The following is a 26,321-nucleotide window of genomic DNA, read 5'->3' on the forward strand; positions in this document are numbered from 1 at the left end:
TTTACAGTAAGCATGAAATTATTGGCTTATAAAGTCACTCTTCTAAGCAAATAAAATAATTCATGATCTCATGATCTGAACAGAAAATAACTTGTAAATAAAAAGGTGGAAATGCTTTAAGATAAAATGCATACATTAAAGTTCAAGATTTAACAATGCATTTTTATGTTTATAAATAAATACTTGCTGTGCATCTAATCTAGTTCATCGCAGCTTAAATATATTTGCATGCTGATTGCTACAGGATCTCCCACTTACAATTATTAAAGTTGAATTCATTTAATAAACCCTAGAAAAACATACTTGAAGAGGAGAACAGCACAAATTCTTTCAGAAACTGGACTACTGACAGCATCGTTCTGATTGTGAATCTTATTTACCCTCAATTGTTCTCCATCTACTTTATTCCCAGCAAACAGCACCCCCAGAAGCATTTCCACAAAGCATTAAGATAATTCTGAGACCAAACGAATGAGAAAAAGAAAGTAAGAAAGAGAGAAAGAAGAAGAGAGAAAGAAAAAGTGAAAGCAATCCAGTGCAAAGCAGTTCAAAAGCACTAAGTGTCTGTGCTCTGCCTGCCCTGGAAATACCCCCAGGTCAAACACTTTCCCTTTTACCCTTATCCTGCCTTTGGAGCATATGCATTTGCAGAATAGCTGCTCCTGAAACACCTCATTTTGCAGGTAACACACTTCTTACTTTCAGTAGTTAGTTACAATTCCATTTCTTTAAGATGAAAAGCACATTTCATTCAAATCCATCCCCTCTAACCCCACCACCTCTCGCTCCAAGAATGGTTATTTTCCCTGTTAGGCAGAAACCTGCTCCCCTCGCTCACCCTCTGCAAAAGCTCCAAATGAGCAATAAGCTGCAAAGTTTCAGAACTAGGCCAATAAAGTTAGCATCCTAAAGCACAGACAGCAGAGGACTTAGGCAAAAGCTTACCTTTCAAACCCAGAACAGAGCTGCCTTTTATGAGGCCTATACGGCTGTCAAGTCCTGGGACTCTCTCAAAGAAAGTACCCACACAGGTGAAATTCAAATAGCTGGTAAACACCTGAGAACTGGACAAGACGACTACAAGAAAAAAGAAAGCAAATGAGTAAAATGCCTTCCCAGAGCCACAGTCAGCTCTTGTGCATGGGGAGTTACGAATGCACTGGCTATAGACTTTTGTCCAAAGCTGTAGTTTTTTCTTTTTTTTTTTCTTTTTTTTTTTTTTTTTTTTTTTTTTCTTTTTCTTTTTTTTTTTTTTAGTGAAGCTAGATTAGTTCATACAAAACTCAACAATACAGCACTGAAACCCATTGTTGATATTCAACATTTTTCACATAGCGGAACAGAATAGACAATACGGTATCTAGGAAACCATGGGCTGGATTACAAACTGATGATATCTCATCCTTCTGGAGGGCCTGTAATCCTTTTTATTACCTACCACAGAAGGGGGGAAGAAAACCCCAAACAAAACACCACAGCATAAACCACCCCGTATCAGTAATGTTTGAACTCTTTTCACAAATAAATGAATTAAAGCTTTCTCTTACTTCTGTTCTAAGCTTGCCCTCCCCACTGCAATATGCATATGTAATGAAATAGATGTCTTTCATGCCACTTAAATAACTGTTAAATCGCAGAGTGTTTCTGCTCCCCTGTGCCGTCGGGCTTGTTTTAAAAACAACTGTCACATTACATATTTTAAAGCAGCTCTACATTTAGCCTCATTTTATAATTTTAATTTTAATTTTAATTTTTTTTAAATAATGCTTTGCAACTTAATAACATATCTCCTATCCTGCAATAAGTGGTATTTTCCCTCACATTCATTTCACACCACAGTTACCGTTGGGCGTATAACGATATCTGAAATAATTTCCACTTTTTTTGGCTGAAGTTTTACAAAATACTCATCCATCCTCAAACCAATGTTTAAAAAGCCCACATACTTGCACCACATCCGCCCTCCACACACCCATTTTAAAGGTCCTTCCGTGCACACTGAGCCATGCTCTGGTTTTGCAGCATTTACGCACTGCGTGCACACGCAAAACAAATACTGTATTTCAGTGATGCATTTACCCCCGCACAGCTTATTTTTTACTTTCCAGCCTCGTTCCATTTCTACAGACTCCAGTTCCCGTGTTTTCCTTAAAACCCCAAATAGTCTAGGTAGCCACAGAAGTGATTGTTCCTACCAGTTTCTTTTCATCACTTCTGCAATTGACCAATTGACAACTGATTGATGGTTATCTTTTCACTTCCACAATGAAAGAAATTACCATCACTATAGCTATGTACAGTAAATGCCTCCAGAGTAAATTACATGATTCTAAAATTCTCCTTAGCTCACTTAGTAAAACATCAACACAAAAAGTTTCTTTTTTGCCTCTCTTCCTGTACTGCAGATTTGGCCTTTCCTGTCAGCTTCAGAAAAGAACTTGACAGCTTCTTTAAAAAGAGGAGTATAAAAGAACTTGAATAAGGGATGGCACAGGGCCGGGCTAAGGCTCCCATTCTCTGCAAGTGGCTATTCTTTGCACTGAAAAAAAAATTAGGCATGTGAGCACAGATAAGCCACATAAGAATACCCCAAAGAATATTCCCAGTGACCTTGAGATTTTGCTGCAATTCTGTAACCATTCTCTGCTGGAACAGCTTCATGAATTCTGAACTTTTGAATGACTAACTTATTTCCAGAATGTGTAATTTATTCCTTCTGGGGGAAAAACACTCCCACAAAATTAGGAGGGAAAAGCATTTGTCACTACAAAATAAAATAAATTTGTGCTTGTATTTTTGAAACAGTTGAAGCCCATTAATAGGAGCCTGGCTCCATTCCATAGCTGGTTCTAGTGATGTTGAGATGGAAAAGAGAGGCCATTCTGCCTAAAAGCAAAACCCTTTTACTTTCATCAGAATTTCCAGCTCCTGCATGGAAAGATACTGAAAACTTTTGATTGCTCTACAATTAAGTGCAGTTCTCAGAGCATTAAATACATTGCTGAGAAAGACAGAGAATTACTCGTTGGTTTTTGGTCCTTCTTGGGAAGTACTTTAAAATAAAAACAAAAATAGATTCATTATGTCTTATTATTTAAATAAGTAATAGAAGAGAAATCTGGCTCTGTTTTGGTGTTGCTGAAAGTTTTTGTTATGCCACAAAAGCTCATTTAACAATCCACGATACTGCAAACAGCAGATCCTTTCCAATTCCATTTCTGTCTTTGAAAATTTGTATCACTTTCTGAAGGTCACCCGTACCTTAGCTTTTAAATATAAGCATCCTTGTGTTTTGGTTACAAACAAGCAGCAGGACCACCTAATCCTCAAGTTCTCTTCACTGATTTATTCAGGAAAGAAGTTTCCACGCAATTTAGATAATGCTGGTCAGATGCGGCCATCCTAAGATGTGTCCACCCCCGAGCACACTGTCCTGAGTATCAGATGTTGGTACTGTCAGATCTGAGCAGACAGTCACATTGCATAGCAAATGCTTTTCCAGATTTTCAATTTCTTTCATCCTGAGCCTCCCGGCTGCACTTCTGGATATCACTGCCCTGTTTTTGTATTCAAAAGAGATGGACAGAAAAAAATCAGAACAGATTTGTTCTGACTCAACAAAATAAAGACACCTACTCTTAATGTACTGAGGATCTGAAAAGAGAAAACAGAATAAAAAGGAATATAATATACTGATGATCACGACTAGCTGATTTTAAATTGCACTTTAAACAATTAACCACAGCTGTAACACAAATCTGTGCTGGGAAGAACTGCAACTAAATGCAGCCACAACTGTCTTAAAATTCACTTTGTCAAATTCATTGTGTTTTCTAAGGCATATCTTCATCCCCGTATACATTTGTTCTTGAAAATTTCTCACGGAAACATTTCAGATACTGAAAAATGGTTCTGTTAATCATTATGTGAGAAATGCCCAGAACAGTTACTTGCAGTACTCAGTGAGAAATGAGTATAAATTTTAATACTTCTGAAATAAAATAGCATTCTTCCCAGCAAGAAATCAGTTTAATGATACAAAAAGATGAAACTGACTTTGCAAAAGAAAACTTCCAGCTGTAGTCTCTCAATGCTGCCGTGTGATGTTACAAACATGTCCTTTAAGTTTAGCTTTTCCTTAACCTGACTATTGGTTTGAAAATGTAAACAAGGAAAAAAAAAAAGTAATCAAACCCAATTTTAACTTTTGTAAGAACGCTTTCCATTTCTTTCTAACAAAAAGACCTATTTCAAGCCATCTGAAAGACATCACTAGATGTCAAGATGACAGCTTTCTGATGCATGACATGGGTTACTCACTTGAAGGCGAGAGGAAATTTGAAGAGCAACCTTCGAATCTGACTATGTCATAGCTCCTTCCCAGGAGAGGTGAAGGAGATGACAAGGACTACATATACAAAATCACCTCTTGTTTCTTTCTGTTGTCTCTGGGTGCAAGCTTTTAAGTATTTATATAATACAGGATGCCTGCCTTTTTGTTAGCGAGCATTCATAATAAGTACTCCACAACAGAACAAGCGTTTTGAATAGAAGCCAGAAAGCCATTTATCACCTCTGTCTTATTTTGGAATGTTTCATTTGGTTCCCCAGTTGATATGCAGTGTATACATCCTACAAAACACTGAATGCATCTATACAAACTAAATATGTAATGTTTTAACATCAAATCTGGGGGAAAAAAAAAAAAAAAAGCAAAACCAAACCTGACTATTTATTATGCCAAAATGCAGTTTGGGTTTAGTTCAGTCAATTCAAGGGCTTGGTCATTTCCAAGAGTCCTTGTGAAGTGCTGCAAGAATAGCAAATACTTTAACTGCATCTTTGTGGAGTAGATAGGTAAATTGTCCAATGACTGCTCCAAGTAGCATTCAAGTGAACTATTCTATGTCAAAATAACAAATGTACATAACAGAGCTTTCTATAGAGGGTCCCAAAACAAAACAGGCCTTGTAAAGCCAAGGCACTACCTTCTGAAAATGCTATTTTTAAAAAAAATAAACAATATTGTGGATGATTCTGTAAAACAATTTTATTAATACCCATCAATTAGATTTTAAAAAGTTTTACAGGCACTGGCTCAACTGACACACACTAATGAAAAGATTTTAAGTATAGGAAAGCTTATAAACTTCAGCTTGTATTTGTAAATCTATTATTTTAACATGAATTAAAATTTTAATCATACCATAGTACTTAAAAATCAATATATGTTTAAACTCCCTTTCCCATGTCACTGTCTCCACCAAACTAGCTACCAGATCTGTTTGCACTGCTCCTGCTCTGCACTGCATTTAAGTGCACAAACGAGAACATGCGTAGCAAGGACTTCACAATGACAGCTACCAATGGAGAGAGAAGGAATGTCCTCTCATCTGCTGCAGCTTGATTGAAAAATATAACAGCATGTTGGTTTGCCTTTTTTCAGGGAAGGCGTTGCTGCAGTTTCACATGACAGTCCCTACTTGCTCATAGAACTTAAAAACAGGTCTTAAAGACAGTCTTTCGTCCACAGATGTCAAGTCAAGGTTGACATAGTGAGGGTTATTAGTTCAGTGTATTATTCATAGGCATTGATTGTTAAGAAGTCAAAACAGGTTTGTGGAGAGGACAAAAATATTTAGAACTTCAATTCAGAATCTACAGTGCACCTTTATAGAAGAACAACAGTTGCAACCAGAAGCCCTAAGCTGTTCATTTTTTAATGCCACATACAACAACCACCACCAGAAAACACAAAAGGAGAGAACTGAATTTGACTGTGCACCCTACAAAGGTGCCCATGAGGTACTGAGCACTGAGCTGCAACAACCTGCGACACCTGACTGCTGATGCTTTGTTCTGGGGAGCAATCTATACAAAACAAGACCAAGATAGTGTGCATTCCAGCTTCAGAATGCACCTCCTGATGGGGGACAGGACCTCTCTGATGCACCAGAAGATGTGGAACTTCAATGTATAGAAGTAAAAAATCTAGGGCTAGAAGGACAAGGTTGGAGGGATTTATCTCTTTCACACACACACAAAACAAACAAAAAAACCAACATGGTTTTGAAGAAGCTCCCAATGCAGAGAAGTAGCAGCAAGTGGGAGCAGAAAGTCACCGTCTGTGAGTCCCAGGAAGCTGAAGGTGCCACGTGTGAAAACAGGGGATTGATGGAACAGAGACACTTGCAACTTGGGAAGAAAAAAAGAATTAGTAACCCAGCTGAAACATAAGCTGTCTGAAAATAATTCAAGCATGTGTTGAGAAGATGGAAAGGAACAAGAATTACAGCCAGTAATTCTATGACGTTACACCACTGACTCTATCTTTTCCTGAGCAATAAGACTGAGTATAAACAAACCCATAGCACAGGCTTAGTTAGGGATGTGTTTCTAATTCTGATCACTTTAATAGTTTATCTGGAATACAGGGTAGAAAAACTGATTTTCCTGAGCATCTAAGAATCCCTTTGCTCTCAAACACTCAATACACTTGCTAAGTGTATTTGCAGCCTGAAACCTGAAATCAGACACCTTAATCCATATTTAAGAATAACAATAAGCATCTTGGGATCTGAGGAAAGCAAGCTTTAAACCAGTCAATATAATTTATAAACACATTCCATAGGGAAGAAGAAGAGAAGCAATAGGTTAACATTATCAGAGGCCAAAACTGAGACCTGAAGCTTAATCCAGCACCTGGGAAAACAGAGGCTTAAATACGTAGCATAAACACATGCATAAATACATTCAGCAGAAGGTCTGTTGCACACTCTTTGTCCATCGCTTTAAGTGGAAAAATGGGAAAGGACAGCAAACATGCATGTTCCCTGACTGACTTTTTTCCTAATGCGTGACACCATTTCCTTGTCCTGTGATAACTCAGAACACACAGATTTATGCAGCACATACACTCATATTTGCATTCCATACAGCAAAATGAGGCCATTTTGCTTTTTTGAATTTGTGTAATTCAAAAATGAAATTTTATAAGCCCGATACCATGTAACACATAAAAAAGTAAGGTTTGAAGGAATGCTAACCCAGCAATCTGACATGGCAAAAAATACATAAAGAAAAGGGTAGAGATGCTTTTACAGAAAATAGTAGTTTTCCATAAAACTGCCCTCAGCTGTTGTCCCCTCACTGTGCACATTTCTAACTGAATTATTGAATAATCTAAGGCAGTTTCCTTTACGCAGCTGAAATCATTCAGACAGCTTGGTTGGCAAATATTTGGCACTGAACACAAGCTCATTTCATTTCTTTGGGGGTATTTTGCACTCTTGGAGTACATCAACAGTGGCTATAATGTATGACATAAGTGTATCTTACAATGTGTTTATTATGGTCACTTCTCTCTGTAGCTGCTACAAGGGAACCCCTTTGAGCATAGATAAAAGTTTGCCAAAAATAATATTCAAATATCCTTTTAATCAAAACAAGATAAAGAGGAGATTAGTGTCACCAGTGTCAACACCACCACTTCCAAAACATATGCTCAAATAAAACATGAAAGCTTTAGGGGATTGCTTTTGCAGGCTTCAGTAGCTTACGCTTCCTCTCTCTTCCAACACTATGTATTATTAAAATGCATCAGCTGATGATGTGTGTTAATGACAAGCTCCATCCTCAAAAGTCTCTAATTCATTAAAGGGGACTATCAACCTATAATTCACAGAATTTAGAACAAAATATATCTATTCAGGTTATTAATTATTAATTTTATTTCCATAAGGAAACCTTGATGCTTTTAAAGTCACTTAAACTAACAAACTGATATAAGTATATCCCCTGAAAAAAATATTATATATATATATATATATATATACTTCCCCAATAAATTCAATAGCAGGGCTCTTTCTGTGTAAATTGTCTGTTGTTCACAGATATCGTACCAGGTTAAGAGAAAATAAAATTCTAAATCTGGATGTTCTTTTTTTTCCTCTCCAGATTAAGTAACAATGATAACAGATATTCCTTTGCTTACAGTCCATTTCACTTTTGGATTCTTGAGGAAAACCAAGTGCATTCACTTATCTTAATTATGCCCACCATAAAACTCATATCAGAGTATGAAATTGATTCTAGTATGGATCTCTCTGTGAGGAATTATCCATGATTAAGGTAATTGTAAGGGAATAACTAAGTTCATACTAAACTCCCTGACATATTATGCCATGAAAATCACTGATAAACTTTGTTTACTTACATCTTATTATTTTCAAGCTTTCTTTTCCCACATCACCAGCACTGGTATAAAATATAACTATTAGAAAAAGCACAAAGCTGTCTTTCACAACTAAAGCAAAGCAGTCAAACCTCTGGTGCTGATGATACAAGGCAGAAACAAATTACAGAGTTTTAAGAAGGTGGAGAAGCTACATAAAGGTACGGTCCAACAAGGAAATTGTATATCAGTGACAACAGGTTACTTACTCATAGGATAACTGACTATTATGAGAACCACATACTACAAATTTAATGATTTATTGTGCAACATCCCTGAGTTCTGGTTTGTCTTCTCACAGCAAAATAACAGCTTTATTCCTACAGTGAATACATAAAGCTCAAGGTTGTTTGTTTATAGGATAAAGCTTATGCATGTGCCAAATGATAACAGATCATTTACTGTTGAAACGTCTGTGAGGATCCAGTGAGCTTCAACAAGCAGAAGAGGCTAAAAAACACATTTTATCAGGTAAACATATCACATGTGTACATAAAGGGCCATACTTGGATAGTTTCCAAACATTGTCCTTATTAGTTATTCTTCATCTTATACTTATTTCATAAAAGATGGTATCCAAAATGTAAGTAAAATGTACTGTTTGGTTTGGGGGCTGAGTTTATTATTTGTATAGAACAAACCATCTCATTCTTCCTGAGTGATGCTTCCAAGAGAAGACTGAAGAGTTTCTATTTTCCCTTCAAGTAGTGAGAAACAAGATGGAAACCAGGCCAATAACATTCAGCAAAGAGTCTGATTTAATAGTGCCACCAGTGCATCTCAGAGGTTCAGTATTTAATAAGTGCTCCAAATGCTGGTGAGTTTTCAGCTTCTAGTTAAGGTTAAAGTAGCAACTTATCCTAGAGGACTAAATTTTTGCCCTCATGGTGGCAGAGAGAAACTAGAAAACATAATCCACTGAACTCGTTCAGAATTTAAAAGGCAAACAATTAGAAATGCTGCTGTTGTTAAAAAGAGTCGGTATTAACTCATATTATAATTCTGAGGAACAGAAATAACTTTTTCAAATTGCTCACTTTGTTGGCACAAATTTTTACAAGCAATAACGGCATTGTATGATAATTAAAGGAGATATTTCCCCTCCCACAATGTACAAGAGAAGAATGGAATCGTTTTTATTTAAATTCTCTCTGGAGAAAATTAACAATTCACAAAAAAACCCAAGAACTTGTAACTTAAGCAGGTTTTCTTTTCAAAGAAATCCATTATTTACTGTGAATAAATAGGAAAAAGAACATCATAGCTAAGCTGGAGTTAAACAGTCTTAACTAGAATTTAGTTCTAGTCCGTCTTACTTTCCTTTTTTAAAAGTGTGCACTGATGTGGAAGCTTAAACCAAACACCCATTTTTTGGTACTTTCCTGTACTTTCACTACTTGCAATTTCCCACTGCAAAATCTTTCATCTGCTGCTTCACAACAGATGGACAATAATTCATCCCAATGGCTACTCATCTAAGTACTATGTTGGGAGTTCATAAAATTCTAATAGCTATCCACAGCCTGTGTCACTTTATGCCAGTGTGTGCATTTTGAACAAGAAAAACTGCACTGAAACGACTGACCTTAAAAGCCTTAGTCTCCAAGAAAATGAAGAACACTTAAAAAAAAAAAAAACACAAAAAAACACCATTATTTTTATATATAAAAAAAAGAAATTTAAAAGTCTTTGTATATTTTGACAATTTGTACAGCTTAGTCACTTCACTGCAAAGTCGATGATTAAATCACACCTTTACTTATGAGTCTATTTTCTCAGGAAACAATGTCTGCCCTACAGAAATCGTACAAAGATTGTTCAAGTTATAGGCCTGCATCATACGTATCTTCCACAAACCTCCATGACTCCTAGTCTTGCCCAACTCTGGGTACTGCCAACTGAAACTGAGACGTAATTCTATACATCTCAGGAGCCAAGATGAAGAGATTTACCAGCAGAGAGAAGTATTGCAGCTACTTGGGCATTTCAGATTGAGTCTGTTTTGAGAAATAGATATTTCTCAGTCTGATCCGCTAAAAACCATTTTAAAGAAATGAAAAAACCCAAACATCTTGTTCATTTTGAAAGGCAATAAGAGGACTTCTCTCTTTAAATATGCCAAAATGGAAGTACGTCTCCTCATACGAGTTTTAATTACTGGATGGGGTGCAGTCGGCCTTATTCCAGGCAGTTGAGGGGCTCCTGTGTTAAGGACCCATTTCCCATGAAACCAGCCTCCAAAGATTTCATCAGACAAAATGATAATGAGCTATTCCAGTTGAAATGAGCTGATTAGTTTTTCCCCCCAGCTGCTGTTCAATTAATGAACCACTTTTAAAAATTTTGAAGCGAAGTTCATGAATCATCTATTTTTATTTTCTTAAATTGAAAACTGAAAAATGAATTCAGCCTTTTGGTGACACAAACAAAAATAGTTTGAGTTCCAGATCTTGAAGGAGTGTTGGCAATTCGGAAAAAAGATTAAAAAAAAAAATTAGACACAGTGTGAATATTTAGCAGCAAATATTCCTAAAGAATGGTTAAAATACAGATGATTGAAGCAGCAGCCAAAAAAGGGATGCAAATGACTCTTAAATGAAAGGTTATAGAGCACGAGAGGTGTTTAATCCAAATAACAAACTGTTGTTGTCAATGAAAGATCTGATACAAACCGATTTAGATAATACAGAAAAATGAACACACAATTTGACAGCTACCCTGGATTTACAGAATCATGGGATTAAATGCTTTCCACTTATTCAAAGAGGATTAGTCAGGATACATTTATTTATTTAAAGCAGATCTTTTACAGAACTAAAGAGTTTACAAATGATATGGAGTGATGGAAAATAGAAAATCCATATCAGCTTTAGGTTCTATCACTCAGCCACAGATGTGAAACTGCTTACTATCAAATATGGAATATAGTGCATTAGCAAAATAACAATATTAATAAATTTGGTGTAGTTTTAAACTATTAAGTCAAGGAAAGTGAACATTAAAATATTTGCATGGGCCATTTGCACTGAAAGCCACTAAAACGCGAACATCTTCATGAAACAACCACAACTAGAACTGATCCTTGGAAAACAGGTGCAAGCCCAGGATTATACAAGTGGAACTGCTACAGCTGATCAGTATGCAATAAGAGCAGAAAGCAAGATGCTTGTATGTGAGCCCAGGTACTGCTGAAGACCCAGTACAGGACACTGGTTAAGTCACTTCGTTTTTCAGTTCCCCTATCAGTTAAGCAGACAAGATTTCTTCCTTGCATATTATTGAACTTTTAATTAATGTCTGAAAAGCAATTAGCCTTATATTAACAGTTCCTCCTCATAAGTAAAATAATAAAAAAAAATATTTTTTTAAAGATTCTGCTTGTGCCAGAGAGATGGTACAGCCTAATTCTCATCTGTGTTAAAGGATATTTATCATGCTCTGGCAGTGCTTGGCTATGGCTCTAGAGTCCCTTTCATCAGAGAAGCAGTGAAAGACAGGTGTAATGAGGCAAGTTAAAAAACATATGTATATGTATAAAGTAGAAGATAAATATATCTATTTAAAAAAATCTGGAACTAAGCATAGGAGGCCAATCGAGTTTAAGAAAATGAATGCAATGGGATCGGTGAAGCATTTGCAGATTCACAGTCAAAATTTGCATAGTAACAGTTGCTTCCAGAATTCAGTATATTTAACATCACTTTATTGTCATCTCTGTATTACTGTGCTTCTAGCAGTCCCACTCCAAGAATTAAATCACTTTTTCTGCATAGCAATCCCACTTACAGCTCATAAGGACATATATCTAACTGGGCAACTCTTCTTCCCATCAGAACATCTCCAATACAACGCACTCATTTTATCACCAAATCCCAAATTTGCAAGAACTGGCAAAGGGATCAAGAAAAGACAGAAGAAAACAGATCTCACACCTACTCTCTACTCTTTGCACGTGGCAAATACCTGAGGCTCTTCCTTCAGGACAGAAGGATGAGCCTTTAGATCTAAAACCAAAATTGTCAATGTGAGAGCCTTTGCTAAACAAACTATATGCAGTCTTAGCTGCAGTGATGTACCTGATTTCATTTGCATCACATGAAATGATCCAGATAATGACATTGACCCCCATGCCTGTCCATTTCTTTTTCCCAAACTGCTGAGCCTATCATTAAGCAAGGCAAAGTAAGATAACAGATGGCTCTGAATTAATTCGCTCTTCAAATATCAAATCAAAAAAGGTGTCTCAATTAAGACAAGTTAATTTGAATTTATCATTCTAGCAATAAGTTTAAATAGATCATGTCCACTTTAAGGTAGAATGAGTTTGTAAATAAAGTCAGTGACATTTCTTACTGATGGGGTTGTCAATAAGGCCAAAGACACAAAGCTGCTACAATGCACTACTTTAATCACATTTTACTCAGATTTCAAAAAGCAGGTACGGGTCAATCTGCAAATTCACTTTAAGTCTGACCCTAACTTCCTGATCAGATGTAAGCAAACAAGACTCAACAATGTACCCATAGCTGTAGGGACACGGTTGTCTCATTAAGACCACTCCATGAATTTCCTATCAAGCAGACCTCTGAACTTAATCCAACCCTGAGGACTCCTATAATAAATCCTAAAGTATCTAGTGGGCATGTGTATATATAATGAAATATATACTTGCAGACTTTGAGAGAAACTTACATTTAATGTAAAAAATACAAAGATGATATAGAAAACTACCCTTTCCACTGTGCCACCATGCTTCTCCCTTCAAAATAACTCCAGCAGTGGATGACATCTACTCAGGGATGAAGAATGCAGAGTTGAAACTCAATCAAGGAAGCATGTTTTTGTTAAGAAAGAAGTACATCAAGGACTTCTTCAGACACAACATATTCTTGAGACAGATTATGTCAAGATTATATAGAATTGGATTCAGGAAAAATCCTACGCTGCCTCATGTTTACTGAAGACCGGAAACTGAAGTCTGACTCTTCAGCACTAAGCAACCATAATTTCCACTATTTGCATCTCAGTTTCTTCCATCTGTAATCAAAGCAATAAACCAGCCAGAAAGTCATCGGTTTTCAGGAAACTCTAGGTGGAGTTCAAACATTTGCAATGTATTTTCTCAGAAATACAAGGTTTCACTAATGTTCCATACAATGTTCTCTATGCTCATTTTCTACAGAATATAGATCAAAATTCAGTCTCTGTTCCTGTCTTCATAATACTAATGGTCATGAAGTCAATATAACCAGAATACCGTAAAATTTCAGGATGAATGACAGATGAGCATACCTTTCTGCCTGGGAACTTTTATTCTCATTACTTCCAACATTGCTGTTCTTCATTTAAGCCATTCCAATCTGATGTTTCATTCTTCCCACCTCCTTCTTGTTTCCCCTGCCTCAGTTCTATTGACTGCTCTCGGCTCATCCTGCATTCCCTCTCTTGTTCAGGCCATTTACTCTTATTTTACAATTCATCATTTTCTTTTTCTCCTTGCCCATGCAATTCAAGTCTCCACATTTTTATTATTGTGTTCCTTTAGCCATCACTTGTAGAATTGTGTGATCAGTTGCTAACAGACATTGAATTCAGCTAAGTTCAATATCTTATCAATATCTGTCTTGTTTAACACAGACCAATTTTCTACCTTAGGTGAAAAAACAGATCTTCTCCGTTCACCCAATCATGCAAATAATACATGTACTTCAATACAACTGTCTGAAAACCTCATCATTATAGCAATTGATCTTATGGACTTAAACTATAAAACCAAGCAAAATAAAATGATTACTTTTCAAAGGTGATGTTAGTTAAATCACAGAAAATAAGCTATGACCTATAACCAGATAAGGATTCTTCTCTTTCCTGCACTGGAGTTTTTCCAGAGCCCAGGAAGTCCTATTTCTTATCAGCAACTATCTGACCATAAATACCACATAAAATCTTATTTTGAAACTGAAAAGCTACGTACATGTAGTCACACAAAGCAGTATAAAATTTATCTCTTTCCACACCAAAAGAAATTAAAAGTTTTTTTATGTATCCTCTGGTAAAAGTAAAGAAAACTCTCCAAACTTTTTCAAGACAAGACATCTTCAAATCTTTAACACAATGGAGCAGCTGCTACTGAGTTTCCTTGATGGGTATATTCTGTCATTAGGGAAATCAGAGGCCCCGCTAAATACCTTTTTTGTTTGGTCGTTTGTTAGCTCAAATACTGATTAGGTTTTCTGACAACCACATTGTTTGTTTGCAAAAATGTAGAGGCAAAAACCTGCATTTGCAACTTGCATTTTGTAGAATCCGTGAGCACACTCAGAGATATTTTGCTATAATCACTTACAGTAGGAGATTTTAAAACTATTCAAAAACAAAACAAAACAAAACAACAAAAAACAAAACCCAAAACCAAAAAATAAAAGACAAAGAAAAGCCCAACTTAGATGATTCTTTCAGTGCCAGTATGCAAAAAATGATGTGGAATCTATTTAATATACTCAATCTAAATACATCTGCAATTTTTACTCAGGAAATATTAACTTTGCAATCAAAGCACATTTAGAGTAAAACAGTACTGAGTTCTGAAACTAAACACGGTATTGAAAAAAAAAGGATGAGTCAGAGTATGAGCTATCTCACAAAAGAAACTTCAACAAAGAGGAGTTTGTGACAGAAGGGTAAGGGCCCTTTTTTTTTAATCTTACCATAGACTTGGATATAAATCAGAGCTGACCAGAACAATAGTATTTACATGGCAAGCTGTGAAAGCCTAAAGAGAGATTTCTCTACCTTCATCTGGAAAAACCCACATCCAAATACACCATCTGCCATAGCTTGCCCAAAGCCAGTGTATCGTTGAGTACTGTGGACATCCACAAGCACAAGCAGCATGCAATTATCCTGTACCTTGCAGGATGAATATTCAGTGTAAAGTAGGACATGTGTATAGACATATTATAAATACTTGCACATGGTCACATATTAAACTATTATTTTAAAATGCAATCTCAATAGAAAAGTGGCTTCTGATTAAGAAGTAAAGACATTTTACTGGAACAGGCTAGCTAAAACTGTATTAGGAAATAACGAACTTAGCTAATTATCTGCATATCAGATGATTGTATAATATAATAATGTGGACAATATTGTTTTCATTTAGAACTTAGCTAAGAACAGATCTAAAACACATTATGAATACTAAATATGATTTGCTTCAACTTTTGAAATTCCAATGGCAGAATTCTAACAGCAACAGTATCTTGCTAAAACGCCTGACAATGTCTCAATATTTGCCTTCCAGAAAGACAAGAGTAAGAAAGTAATTAATGCTGAAAAAAACTTGTTTGTGTCATTTTATGATAGTGATCAGAAGTATTTATCTACGTGATCTCTCTCTCCCCACAGAAAGAATATATTGCTTGGAAGAAATACGGGGTTTATAAACTTTACCAGAAAAGATGTTCAAGCATGTTTTAAAAGAAGGATTCTCAAACTGAAAGCTGACACAGTGCTAGCTGAAAGTTGCACAGGACAAGGTTCTGTGCTTAGGAGGAGTTGCATTGGCCTTTTTTCACACAACAGAAAAAAGGACAGGAGGAAACAAAACCAAATGAGAAAAGAGCTGAAAGAAAACCCAGCTGATCAGGACTGCTAAACCAAAACTTACTGACTGAAGGTAACTGGAATACAGCAAACATGGCTGAAGCTGGTGCGGACGTCATTAACATAAAGAGAATCATAAAGGAATGTAACAGCATTGTGGTTAGACTGATAGGAAAAGAATCAGACAGAAACATTCTGTAATGTGCAGCAAGACAGCTCAAACTAACCCTGCAGTTTCCAAGTAAATATAAGATTGGTGGCCAAAGCACCACCTCCTATTTGTACTGACCACCTGAGGTATATTATTGGCTGTTTCCACGTGGAGTCCCACCTTCACATCAATCTCCTCTGTTCCTCTTGGAGAAGGCGGGCAAGACCTCTACATCAGTTTCTTGCATCACAGATACAACAACATCAGTCACAGTTTTGGCAGTAAAATAAAATCTTTAACCATTTCTACCATCCAGTTTCAGCTTCGGAACCTCTAGTTAACATCTTAGTTTTCAAGATTTTTTGTTCTCACTGTTTATTTGAAGTAGTAGAACTACACCACCTAGAAACATGTGTCTAGCTTTTACCAACAACAGTAAAAACAGGGTGGCAGCAATGTCAGCATTACACACTTTCTTTCCAAAAGCCTCAGTCTTGTCCTAAGAATAGGACATCCTCCTTGTCAGGTCAATATTTGACCTGTTTGTTAATCTCAGCAGGAGTCCACAGCAGTGGCCATTGTAAAGGTTACTTCAGATGCAAACATCTGTCTGGTTTATACTAAAATAGTGTCAGGAAGAGAGATTCATTTCACAGTGGCTAAGGACTGATGTTTTGGGTGGTCAGAACAATAATGTGTAAAGCAATCATAATAATAATAAAAAACCAGCTTTTTCATTATTTAATTCAGCAAACAACATATCTGTTATTTGCATGGATAGCTGAACAAAATACAGATGATTTCTCCAAACTCCTTACATTACCTCTGTTTGCAGAATTACACATTCAGCAAAAGTGTTGAAAGGCAGCTAAAGATGTCAAAAACATTTACAGGCTAAACAGATCCCATCTCAGATAACTCCATTTCAAGTAATCTAAATTCATCCCCATTATCACGTAAGTGAGCATTACGGCTGTTAGTAAACCCTACACAAATATTCAGATTTTTGTTTTTCCTGTCATGCTGAAGGTTATCTCCCCAGTTGCTCTGAAAAATCAGGTGACAACCATTTCCCATGATGCTCTAAGGGCTGTCAAGCTGTCCATCAAGCTGTCACCTGACCAATCGTTCCCATGGTTCTTTTAGACTTCTAGTATGATAAATTGAAAGGCACTATTATCTGCCTGTTGTGAAGAGGAACTGCTTAGGCTTTGATAAGATATCACCAGTCCCAGGTGAGAGGAGGCTGACAGCACATCAAGACAAGAAAACACATGGAAACAGTGAACGCAGGAGCAAAAGGTTTACAAACATCTGTTGTCATTATTTATTACCCCTTTCCTTGGTTTTAGCTCTATGCTTGTCCTGTGTCAGTTTAAAAAGAAAGACTTCCCTTTCTTCCCAGCCAGTCTTAACTGCTGCTATTTTTAAACCAGTCAGCTGTAGACTGAGAAATATTTAAAATATGAAAGGTGTCTTTAATAAAAGGTTGTGTTACCTATCTTTTCTGATACATGTTGCTTTTACCATCATTGTATTTGAAGTTTTATGTGATTCTCATGGTGTAATTACACCATGAGAAAATGAGAAGCCCTGAAAGAGATGAAGATTTTTTAAGCTCCACAGTCATTTTTCATTGATATCTTGAGAAGATTTCACAGTTTTCTTGCTGGTATTTTACATCTGTCCTTACTTGAGTACCCAAAGTTAGCTGAAAAACTCTTAGAGAAAATAATAAGTTGTTATTTAACGTGGATTGTTAACAAAAAGAAGCTTGTTGCTAACATCACCACCTTGTGTACAAATATTTATTTGCATGCAGTTTTTAATGGCTTCATCTGGTGCTGTAACTTAATAGACAGCACTACAGAGCCTCAGTTGTACAAAATAACATTTAAATCATCTTATAATCAAAAGCCTTTAAAATACTATTTAACAACATTCATACAGTCATCTGTGTTACGACTAAAAGCAAACTTCCACATTCTGTTAGAAAACCCTGTTTGTTGAAATAAACAGTCAAAAATCAACTGAACAGAATTTCAGCAGTGATAAATATACATAGAATTGTATTAATAAAGCTAAGATTCGTAATTAATTCGTAACAGTTTTTTTCCTACTGAAATCCCTTATTTTTTGGGAGACCGAAAGTTGTTATGTGTAGAGGAACCGTTTGGCTTCTGCCAAGTGCTTCAATTTCCTCATTTTTAAAAATGCCCTTTGATTTTAAGAAACTAGTCCGCACATGGACAGAAAGTGCCCCTGGATCAGTATGACAGCCCACATGCGAGGCAGGTGATAAAATCAGAGTTGGTACCAAGGGTGGTGATCAGAGAGAAAAAAGAAGAATGAATTAAGAGGGGCAGTTTTCCATTGCTGAATGAAAACTTTTACAAGAGAACTAACTGAGCAAGCGCGATGCCTCTGTCCTTGCTAAGCTGCTGGCACACACAGTGGCACTCTCCAGGTACTTTTCAAAAAGAAAAGCATACAGCTCCTATCCAGGTCATTACAACAGAAAGATGTGGAAATATTGAGAAGAGAGAAAACACAGACAAAGGGTTGTAAAATGTTGTTATGGTGGCTGACTACATATGACAATCAGGTTATACTAAAACTGTATTTCTTCTGTTTTCTCTAACTGTAGAAGGAAGAAGGGATCTTGATGAGGAACAGGACTGCAGAGGATGATGAGACTTTTTACACAAGATCAAGGAAAAAATATACTTCACGTACAGGGTAGGAAAGGAGATGCTGTTCTCTGCATGTGAGAAGCTGAAAAACAGGCAAAGAGAATGAACTGGGGAAGTAACTGGATGGCAACACCAAATTAACTGGGCAAGGCACAGTGATGGGGAACCTGGCACAGACAGAAGACTTGAGAGTGGTGAAAGGCTATTCCATGGAGGTATTCAAAGATGGACAGAACAACTGGATGATCTTAAAAGTGGGTTTTGCACATACAGGAAGACTTCTGGTCAAGTGCTAATGGGTCCAGGAATCTCCACTGAGGAGGAAGGGCCTGCATGACAAAGAAGGAAAAGAAAAAAAAGGAAAGAAGTGACAGATTTCTAACTACCTGGAGTAAGCAGGAATAAAAAGCAGAAAACAAACAAATTCTGGTTTAGGAACACGAATGAGAGACAATTTTGTGGACTTTCACTTTGGAGCAGACTGCAGACCAATGAAGAGCAGGGCAGTGGAAAAGCACCTGATCCCATTCAGTTCCACATTAACCTGCCTCATTCACTCTGCTGGAGATCCAGCACTCTACTTTCATGCCTATTAAAATCTGCAGCCCTTTGCAGTAGCCAACAGATGCTTAACGAACCATGACAAAAACATTATCTAATCTCTGTTCTATATTTTATCTCTCCTTTACAAGTTCTGTTAACAAGTACAGAAAAAGTGTCACCAACATGATTATGAATGAAACTGATTTGCTGTTCTAATGACAATAATTGCAGTTGTGATATAGTACAGGTTGTCACTTAACAGTTCCCAGGAAGAAGGAAGTTAAAATAGGACAGAGATGAGCACAGTGAGGAGGAAGGGCAAAGAAATCACTAACTGAAGCTGAGGGAGGGTTGGCACAGGTCAACCTGAGAGACAGAAACTGACATGAAGAGAAAAGTTAGCATAAAAGTTGAGTTTTCTTTAGTTATGAGAAATGTTCATGAGAAACTTTCTTAGGGTAATCTCATCCACTGTAAATAGTTTCACAGCATGTTTTCACAACTGAGAGCCTCACAATCTCATTGTGCATCTTTGAGCAGCAAGTGTACTCCAACTTGTCATTCTTCATTAATTTTTCCAAAACTTTTTTGTGTGAATACATTTTAGCTTGAATAGACAACTCCAGGTTTACAAAACCTGCTTGAAGCCCATACTTATTACTATCAAATGCTTACATAGTGCAGTAAGACGCTAACCATACCATGATGGTAGGCCTCTCTTCTTGCAAGAGGAACAGGAGTATCAGTATATGAGTATAAGAACTGTCAATCCAGAGTAACCTAAAAACCTTAATGTTACTACTTTTGCAACAGTCTCTCCTTCTGGACCTTGGCCCTGCCTGTGTGTACAAGTAACTGAATGGAGGCAAACGCAATAGGACTACTCATGCATAAAGCTAGTCACATGCATTAACGTTGGCAGGAACAAGGACTTTCTTTTCATACTTACGCTAGAGGATAGTAAAAGAAATGCTGCTCAAAGAAATCCATCAACTAATTCAAACTCTGAGCTAGCTACTTCAGAACCTAGGACAATGGCCACACTCAATGAGTCCATTGAAGACCTGGAGAGGAAGTAAAAACAGGTTTCTTTTTGAAGAACATTATGAGATCAATATGGTGCTGTGGATGTTAGGAAAAGTCACTTTAATAAAAAGGAAATTGCACATAATGTAACAAAACAATTGCTATTCGGAGGGCCCTGAAAAAAAATTAAACAATGTAATTTGATCTTCCTTCATTTACCATGAGTTGCAGAAATCATAACAATAAAGTTTTATACATAAGCAACTCTATGAGCTGAAAGAAGAGAATATATAATTCCTTTCCATGGACTAAGCCAAAAGAAATGAAGAAAAAATTGATTCTTCTCTGTTAGCCTCCTGTGTAAAATTTTTCTCCTTATCATCTCATCTAGTCATATCTTTCCGCAGTTTGAATTACCCTCTTTTCCTCAATCTAGTAAGGCAGTGAAAGGATGTTTGTTCTGCTAATTAACTTTATTACCCTGATAACTCCCTGCAGCCTTTGACGAAAACAATTACCGTTCCTCCTTTTTTTTTTCCCCACTGGCGAAAAAAAAAAAAAAAAAAAAAAAGAAAAGAAAAGAAAAAAAAAAAGATGACTATTAATTAGAAACGAGGCCCCGGTCCCTGCCATGTTAGCCTGCCACGTTCTCAGACCCTCGAGCGGGATAGCATTACATTGTCAGTAGTAATTTAGCTCTCATCTGTCTCTGCTAATTATTGTCACATTCATCAAATTCATCAACAAAAGTGCTCTCAGAAGGATTGCATATTTGCAGTTAATACAGCATAAACTGGTATTACCCATCACCACATTTGTGATGATGAGAGGGACACAACTTATTCATCCCTAATTAGAGCAAGCTGGGTAATTAATTATACATTCCGCCTTATTACTTCTGAGTTCCCAGATATTGTTTGTCTAAAAAGGGGGAGAGAGAGGAAGAGAGAGAAGCCTGAAAATGCAAAAAAAAAAAAAAGGAAAAAGGAAAAAGGAAAAAAAAGGGGGGGTGGGGGGAGATAGAGAGAGGGAAGAGGGGGAGAGAGAGGAGAGAGAGAGAGAGGGAGAGAGAAATGTGTGATGTGTTTTGTCACATGTGCTATGCCATAATTCCCACCTGACAAACTAGCTGAATCAGTAGAAAATTGCAAGTTGTCAGCAGCAGAATAAACTGCTGTAATAGCTGATTAATGATCAACACCTGTGACAGGTGCTATACGGGACTGTAAACTTGGTGTGATTAACAGTCACTGGACGAATAAATATTAGTGACAGTCAGTGGAGAGCGAGTTTGCGTGTTTTAACAAATCTCACACATTACAGTTATTGATATTTCCAGTGTAGGCACTTTTTTTTTATTGGTAATTATCTGACAACACTGGGAGAGTGTTTTAATCCGGTATGTTTGTTTCTCTTCTGTTCATTTATTTCAGAGCACAAAAATGTGTTTTGACAAGATGACCGAGCAGAGTTCAAAACCGCAGACAAATTTAGTATAGTCACTTACAGTTTATTCTGTGTCCAGCTCGTAGCAATGCTCCCAAATACTTGTTTCAAGAAGCTTAAATATAAACATATAGAAGCCCACACATATGAAAACATTATATATATTTGTAAAACATGGTGTATTTTCAAGGCCTGTAATTCTAAGAGTCAATTCAGCTTATTTCTTGTGTCGGGGGTCATGACACAGACCCGACTACCACAGGAAATCAATATTTCCCTCTTTCCATCACAGAAGGTCCATGCATTTCTTCTGAAGGACACTCTGGATTTCATTACATTAGACTCTCATCATACATCATAACAGGGCACGAAAGGTATCCATTTATGCCACTGATCTATACTCAGCACAGTGGGACCTAAGCAATTCCCAGATACACTAGCGCTACATTAGGATCCTCTTTGGCTAGTGTCAAATATGTATTTCATCCTCACTCATGGTTATGGATATGCTGATTAGGTAAAATACATATTCTTACAAAAAAGCGCCATATATTAGAAAGCTTACACACAGCAAATGAAAAGATATGCACACAGAGCTAGAATCCAATACTTAGAACATGTCGGCTCATCAGAAGCCAGTAAATGCAGATTCTCCCACCCACGCAAAGACATTCTCAAAGCCTAAATACGAAGTAACACCACTGGTTTCTTCTAACAAGACCCATAGTGGGACAAATAAAAATGAAGCACATCGTGGCTTCAGTCTTTCACATGTGCATGTGATGGAATTGAAAGTGTGGTCAGATGCATCTGATACCTCACTGTGTCCACGCAATCACTCCTTCCCAGCCTGACAATTAGAACCAAGACTTTCAAGGCAACCTGCAAGATGGGAAACTCTGAGTCTACTGAAGATGTTTCAGTATTCTCAGCTACAAACATTTTACCTCAAAGAATGCCAGACAAGTTATCCTTTAAGTTCTGTTAGAAAAATAAAGACTTATTTTCCTTGGAACAACTTCTCATAATAAATACCATTACATATGTTGTACAGATATTTATCTATACCATATAGCATATCAGAAGACGCAGGGAGGAAAAAAGGCAAAGAGAAGTTACTGCTTGTATCAGTTACCTGCGAGAAACAACAAAAAGTATCCTTGCCTACAGCATAAGAAATTCATCTTCTGAAGATTTAATGGAAAACCCAAACACACGGAACTGACCTGTTGCTTCTCCTACCAGATGCACACATCTATCTATATCCAACAACTGTGTGCTTTTTTCAATGTTGGTGTTTTCTAACAATAGTAGTAAAGGAAAACTTTATTAATAAACACTAACCAATGACAAACATGCCTTTAAGCAATACCTGTTTCATGGAGCCTGATTTAGATATAGAGAACTGTGGGAAAAGGCTTCCTATACAGATGGTGCTGTGTTCACCAGAAAACCTGCCAACAGGAAACAGTTTTCCATGGACTTGACAGTCACTCATTTGCAGATGAGATAAAGATAGTGGAGGATTTTAATATGAACGCAATCCACAAGTCCAACCACTCCAATAATGGTTGAGGTGCCTCTACTGTCTGCCCTATAATAATGGAAAGAAGATGGACACAAAGACCAGTCTATAAAATAGACAAACAATTTTGGCAACAATCTTTCTAAACATTTCTATCCATCTATCATTCTATTCCACATTTTCACCTATTACTGTACCAGAAGATTTAAATGTCCTGAGTGGTTTCTCTATAATAAAATGCACAGAGATTACAATATAGTTTGTGAACAAAAACTTAATAGGTATAATCCCTTTTTTTATTTTTATTTTTTTCCGATTAATCTCCAGTGTAGCAATATAAAATCTGAAACAGAAGTAATAGCTTGAAAGCTTTATGCAAAACGTATGTAAATTTGTCATACTTTAGTACAGATACATCTGAATAGGCAGCAGTGCAGCCAGCCAAAAGCCTAGGAAGGAGGCCAATCTTACATCCAGATGCCACTGACAGAGAGACACTGTGTAGCACTGACGCTCCCAGCTGCCAGGCTCACCAGCCATTTTTACAACAGTTGACTGTAGTAGAAGAGACCTTGTAGAGCTCTCTGCTGACAAATAATAACAACATGCAGATACATTTCCACTGAGCGCAAAAATCTCATAAAATGACTTAAACATTTTCCTACAAGCAATTGCTAACTATTGGGAGACTGCATTATCTTCTCTGTATTGAACTAAAGGGAGAGCTGATGATATTCTCAGCGTGCTGACTTTGCTAACAACTTTTTAAGGTGATTTTGCCCACCTTCAATACTATGATTTCATGTAATTTTATTAAGTGGAAATAAATTCCCAGTTATATATACAGAAACCTGATTAATCTTTGAAACGAAGGTCAGGCGTAAAAAGCAAGTAAAGGGATCTATTGACTTTAATTTACTGTGCTTTAGAACAACTCATAATTTGAAGAACGTTAAAGAAAAATAGAAACTATCAAAAGACAAATGTAGAGCAGATTAATCAGTTCTGGGACCAGGAGAGGAGAAATTACTTATTCCTTCATAAATTATAAACCTGTTATTACTTTCCATTTAAACAATATATGGCAAATAGACTTCAGCAAGTAATCCTCATCTGTTCTTTAAAGTAGTGCACAATAAAAAACAAGCACACGTCACCAGGACAACAGCCATTGAAGAGATTCATAACTCCACTTAACTAAAATGAATTTGGGATTATGATTCAACATCACTCTAGTTCATCCTGTTCAGCCCGTGGATCAGTCATAGCCAGGCTTTGAGATAGATATCCCTTAGTTCACAATAATGTTTACAGCAGCAAATTGTACAAGAGAACAGTAGATTATTTAGTAACCTCAAGAACACAAAATAACAAATTTCAGCTTTAAGTGGCTATGAATGTGAAGAAAAAATACTGAATCCCAAGTCAAATCCCTTTAATCTTGTAAATAAAACAAGAGCAACAAAAACTTAAAATAAACCACAGCCAACAAATCTAGAGTTTAGAAACCGCTCTAGAAACTTTTTTCAGATAAGGAGTTTAGCATCACAAATCTCAGTCAGAAATCTTACTTGATTGCCATAGATATTTCAAGCACAGCAGAGCAAGGTCAACCAACATAAAATCAGAGCAGGAGGAACAAGCATGGCTCTCAAACTCTTTTGCTCAGATCACTGTCTGGGCCTCTTTGAAAAAGAAATAATCAAAACCTTCTGATTACTGAGCTTTTTTCTGGGACACCTTGGTTTTCATCGTGCTTCTTCCTACACTCTTAACCATATAAATTTACCAGCATATCAGCATCACACATACACCAGATTTCTAAGATATTAACTTGATTCTTTTGTATGATTCCTTTTCAGAAGACATTTGTAAAGCATCTGCATCCTCTAAAAGAAAAAAAAAAATTGCAATTCACCTGATGAAGATAGAAAATTGTAATTATGGATCATCCAACAATTTTGATAATTTCAGCATGACAGCGTGCTGAAAACGATGTCTTTTAGTTTACAAAATCATGTAGAGCTTCACTATATCACACGTGCTCGTATTGCAGAGCTGTGCAGGTAGGAATTAGGAAGATGAAGCAGCAGTGTTGGTACATCGTGGTACCATATTGGTACAGGACCTTACTGATGTTCCTCATAGGCTGAAAACCTGGGGTGATGGGGCCACGTTGTCCTTCTCCTTACCAAAAGCGATTTTTCAGGCAGATGCTCATGAAATTGATACCTTCTGCATCCCAGGAAGCCTGAGCAGCCAGATACATCCCAAAACCACAGGAAGGAGACACTCAGGATTATGTACTGCTGCTAGAGGAAGATCTCCAAAAGAGAAGCATATATATGCATAATATGGAAGCTAACAGCATTTTTTTCCCCTTGAGATTTTTCCATTAGAAATGACAGTTCAGTGGATGCTGATGTCTAATTTGAACTTCTGAATATCTCCTAACCAATTTAAGGAGAGAGGTAAAATATATATAGTAATTTTGAATGACTGGTCACTCCCAAGACAAAATAAGATGTTAGCATGTGTGCGTGTTTTTCTGTGTATTTTCCATCTGCACCTACAGAAATGTTGCCTGCCACACTTCAAAGTTAAACATTCAAAGATTTTTAAGCAGAAGGATCAGCAGTTCCCCACAGATGTCTTCATCAAACAGATGCAAATACATTTTCTTTAACAGCAGCACATTAATTGCCCCACAAGCTTCAGTTTAAGAGTCATCGTTGATGCATCATTCAAAAAGAGACATGAACAAACACATGAAATGCTCATCGATGTAGTCAGCAGATAAACACTCTAGAGAGGAGATAATACTGCAGACAGTGCCTTGAATGGCACTAGTGAACGTCCTGGCGAATGTATGCACCACTACTAAAATTACAATGGCATATCCTGGCTTTGTAGAAAATACAGAAATCAGTGAAGATATTCTAGATTTCCATCCATGTATCTGGAGCTCACATAAGCACTTAGCCTCTGAAAACAAATATCAGCCACCATGTGATAAATCCTCCTAAATGATACATTATTCCTTAGAGCAGTGTGAGAAAGGAACTGTTCATAAGATGGATTTTCCATCTTAGTGAGTTA

The 26,321-nt window shown here is 36.8% G+C and overlaps 1 long non-coding RNA gene across 14 annotated transcripts in view; it reads right to left on the bottom strand.

Moving 5' to 3' along the window:
- The window catches only part of LOC107318221, a 228,497-nt gene that overhangs the window by 77,921 nt on the left and 124,255 nt on the right, over nt 1-26,321 (bottom strand). The window contains exon 1 of one of the 14 annotated variants that reach the window (XR_004308313.1): nt 946-1,203. The exons of the other annotated variants lie outside the window; for them this stretch is intronic. This is a non-coding gene — a long non-coding RNA (uncharacterized LOC107318221). Of the gene's footprint in view, nt 1-945; nt 1,204-26,321 lie in introns of those variants that run through there. 14 annotated transcript variants of the gene reach the window in all.

Source organism: Coturnix japonica, chromosome 9, assembly GCF_001577835.2.
Source record: "Coturnix japonica isolate 7356 chromosome 9, Coturnix japonica 2.1, whole genome shotgun sequence".
NCBI lineage: Eukaryota > Metazoa > Chordata > Aves > Galliformes > Phasianidae > Coturnix > Coturnix japonica.